General features: G+C 36.3%; 1 non-coding gene across 1 annotated transcript; it reads right to left on the bottom strand.

Moving 5' to 3' along the window:
• Window positions 1–3180: 3180 nt before the first annotated feature.
• LOC128290015 (small nucleolar RNA R71) lies at window positions 3181–3287 on the bottom strand. The gene has a single exon (XR_008279655.1). It is a non-coding gene; the product is annotated as a small nucleolar RNA R71 (small nucleolar RNA).
• Window positions 3288–4027: the final 740 nt, after the last annotated feature.

Genomic DNA, 4027 nt, shown 5'->3' with positions numbered 1-4027 from the left:
TTTCAATAATCTCATACAGCCTGATAAATCGCGGACTTAGCTTTCTATTGCGACCAAAACGAAAAACTTTCTTCCAAGGTGATATTTTCAGGAACACTCTATCGCCAATTGAAATTCAATGTCTTTATGTTTTAAATACGCATACGATTTCTGTCAATCTGAAGCAACTTTCAAACTATCACAAATTACTCTCACATTTTCTTCAATCTCTCGAATCAAATCAACCCCATGAATCTTTTTCTCACTAAGCTCAGTCTAATACAATAGAGTTCAGCATTTACGACCATACAAAAATTCATATTGTTTCATCTTTATGCTTGACTGATAATTGTTATCGTACTCGAACTCAACCAACAGAAAATACTTCTCCTAGTTGCCTTCGAACTCTAACACACAACAAAGAATAATATCCTCAAACTATCTACCAGGCCACCAACGGTAAACACTTCTCATCGTTTCATACCAGGCCACCAGTACATTTGATTCAAATTGTTGTACATCTTATTGCTACCAGGATGAACAGATAAACTACCATTATGAGCTTCATGCAAAATCTTCCAAACTAGCTGTGAATTCCTTAGCATACAAATTCTGCCTCTTAAGTATAAACAATCATCAGATCCAATCTGATAATCTGAATCTAGAGTCGACTCACTCAACTTCCGTTTAGCTAATAAGACATCATCATACTTCTGAGTTACAAATCTATTGTGAAAACATTAGTCTACCTTTCAACTCAACTAAAATCTAACCATCATTAGATAATGTCAATTGCATATTCAACGCTCGCAAAGTACATAAAGACTTTCTACTTAGATCATCAACAACAGCATTCGCTTTACCCAGATTGTAATCAATAATTAAATCATAGTCTTTCAATAGCTTGAGCCACCTGCACTATCTCAGATTCAAATCTTTTTTGTGACATTAAACACTTCAAACTTTTGTGATCTGTAAAAAGGTGACATTTTTCGCCATTAAATAGTGTCGCCAAATCTTTAATGCAAACACAATAGCTACCAATTCCAAATCATGCATCAGGTAATTCTTTTTGTGTGCCTTTAACTGTCTAGAAGTGATAAACCGTAAATTATACATATTTTTACCCCATGTTTAATGCATTTTATAGATGATTTCTCATTAGAATTGATGAATTCGATGCTCCTAATGCTTTAATTTCATGTTTTGTACTCAGGAGAACACCAAGAGTCAAAAGGAGCCAAAAACGAGCCAAAAAGAGACAAAATGGACCAAATCGAGAAGATGACACGGCCTAAGCCTTGCTACATGGTTAGCTCACACGCACGTGTCTTTCCAAGGTGTCGACCAAGGCTTTCACAATTCACACGGCCTGGCAATTGACCCACACAGCTGTATGCAATTTAACGGATCGAACACGGCCTGGCAATCACATCACACGGTCGTGTCACACGGGCATGTCCCTACTGAGCCCAAGTTAAGTCCAATTCGAAAAAGGCCACTTTGGAGGGTTTCTCGGCATTCCAAATCCTATAAATACGCACTAAAGGAGGAGAAAAGGCGAGACGGAGAAGAGGGGTAAGGAATTACCCCAAGGAAGCCAACTGATCCATCTCAGAAGCTGGATTCATCATCAAGACTGAAGATCTCTCCTCAATTCCCCTTCAGGAGTTTTGGGTTTTCTTTATGTTTTGTATTCTTTATTCTTTTGAGATGTTTTCTTATTTAGTTATGAACTAAATCCCCTAAATACCTAAGGGTAATGAAACCTAAGATGAACCTTGTTATTATTTTCTGAATCGTATGATAAATATTTAACTTGTTCTTAATTATGTGTTCTTAATTCTTGTTTTGATATCCCAGGATACTGATTCAAGACACACTGTTATTCAGAGGAGGAATATACCCTGTCTAAAAGTACTTTTTCCATAATTAAGTGGAGCTGATTGCGCGCCTAGAAATAGGGTGACAAGATTTTGCCGGATTAGGGTGAAACCTAATAAGAGGATCCATAGATTGAGTTAATGCAACCCTAGAGTGTTAATTAGAGAAAAGTCTCGGTTATTCAATCTAGGGATTAGATGTTATTAGTCTTGAATAGGGATAGTAACATAACTTAGGGATCTCTACGGAACAAGTTGAATGAATAAATCGTCCGATTCGGAGCCAGAATAACAAGTAAAGTCTAGGTGGATTTTTCCTTAGGTATTGTCTCAAGTCAATCGATTTTCCCAAAAGCAATTCCCTAATTCTTTTCTATGCATGTTCTTAGTTTAAATAATTAGTTAATTAAAACAAACCCTTTTATTCTTAGGCTAGATAATAAAAAGATAGTTATTACTAGTACTTTTGGTTGCCTTGGGTATGATATCTCGGTCTTGCCATTACTATACTATTGTTCAATAGGTGCGCTTGCCTTTTCTTCGTGATAATAGTTAGTCTAGGTTTGATCTTCATTATAAATATTTATTACTTGTTACGAATCACGCAATCAAGTTTTTGGCGCCATTGCCGGGGAACTGAAATATTAGGAACACTAAATTTTTATTACTTTAGGCATTTATTTTTCTTGCAATTTTATTTTATTTTATTATTTATTAATTTACTTTTTCTCTCTTGGAAGGTTTTTATAGTTTATGACTAGAAAAAACCCGTTAGGACCATTACTTTTTGATGAAGAAATTGATCCACAGTTCATAGAAATCAAAGAGAAATAAGGTGTGGCTTACGATACACGGAGAACGAGCGAGAAGACGATACTCATCCCCCAATGAAGAGATGGCCGAAAACCCAGGCGATCAACTGCCTCCTGCAGCTAATCAAAATCCTGCTCCACGTACTATGTATGACTATGCTAAACCTTCATTAATAGGAACTGAGTCTAGTATAGTTAGACCTGCTATTGTTGCAAATAATTTTGAACTAAAACCTAACACTATTCAGATGATACAATAGTTTGTTCAGTTTGATGGTTTACAGGATGAAGATCCCAACGCTCACTTAGCAAATTTCCTGGAATTTTGTGATACATTTAAAATCAATGGCGTTTCTGATGATGCCATTCGTCTTCGGTTATTTCCCTTTTCATTGAGAAATAAAGCTAAACAGTGGTTGAACTCATTACCACGAGGGTCTATCACTACTTGGGAACAAATGACCTAGAAATTTTTACTAAAATATTTTCCGCCAGATAAAATTACTAAATTACGTAATGATATCTCTTCTTTTGTGCAGATGGATTTAGAAACACTTTACGATGCATGTGAGAGATACAATGACTTACTAAGAAGGTGCCCTCACCATGGGTTACCGTTTTGGCTTCAAGAACAAACATTCCACAATGGCCTGAATCCTTCGACTCGGCAAATGGTTGACGTAACCGCTGGCGGAACTATCAACAATAAAACACTGGAAGATACCTATGAATTTATAGAGGAGATGTCACTGAATAACTATCAGTGGCAAGTTATGAGGACTAAGCCAACAAAAATAGCCGATGCTTATAACATCGATTCAGTTACTATGCTGTCAAATCAAGTAGAACTTCTCAATAAAAAGATTGATAGTTTTCTTGGTTCTACGCAGGTACATCCAGTAATGAGGTGTGACTCAAGCGGAGGAGGTGTGCATATAGAATATCAATCCTTCAATCCCACAACCGAAGAGGAACAAGTCAACTATATGGGTAATAATAACTTTAAATCTCAAAATAACCCATACAGTAATACTTATAATGCAGGTTGGAGGAACCACCCAAAGTGGTCAAGGAAATCAAAAGCCACAAAATCCTCAGGGTTTTCAACAGCCAACTTATCAACAAGAGAAGAAATCGAACCTTGTGGAGATGCTCTCAAAATTTATATCAATGTCAGAAACCAGTTCCTAAAATATCGAGACAGCACTTAAGAATCAATAAGCATCGATCCAAGGACTAAAAAATCAGATAAGCCAGCTTTCTAAACTAATCTCGGAAAGACCACCAGGAAATTTATTTAGTAATACCAAATCCAAAGAGCATGTCAAAGCAGTTACACTAAGGATTGGGAAA

The sequence above is a fragment of the Gossypium arboreum genome, chromosome 2 (assembly GCF_025698485.1).
Source record: "Gossypium arboreum isolate Shixiya-1 chromosome 2, ASM2569848v2, whole genome shotgun sequence".
Taxonomy (NCBI): Eukaryota; Viridiplantae; Streptophyta; class Magnoliopsida; order Malvales; family Malvaceae; genus Gossypium; species Gossypium arboreum.
This window is presented reverse-complemented; position numbering and strand designations above follow the sequence as displayed.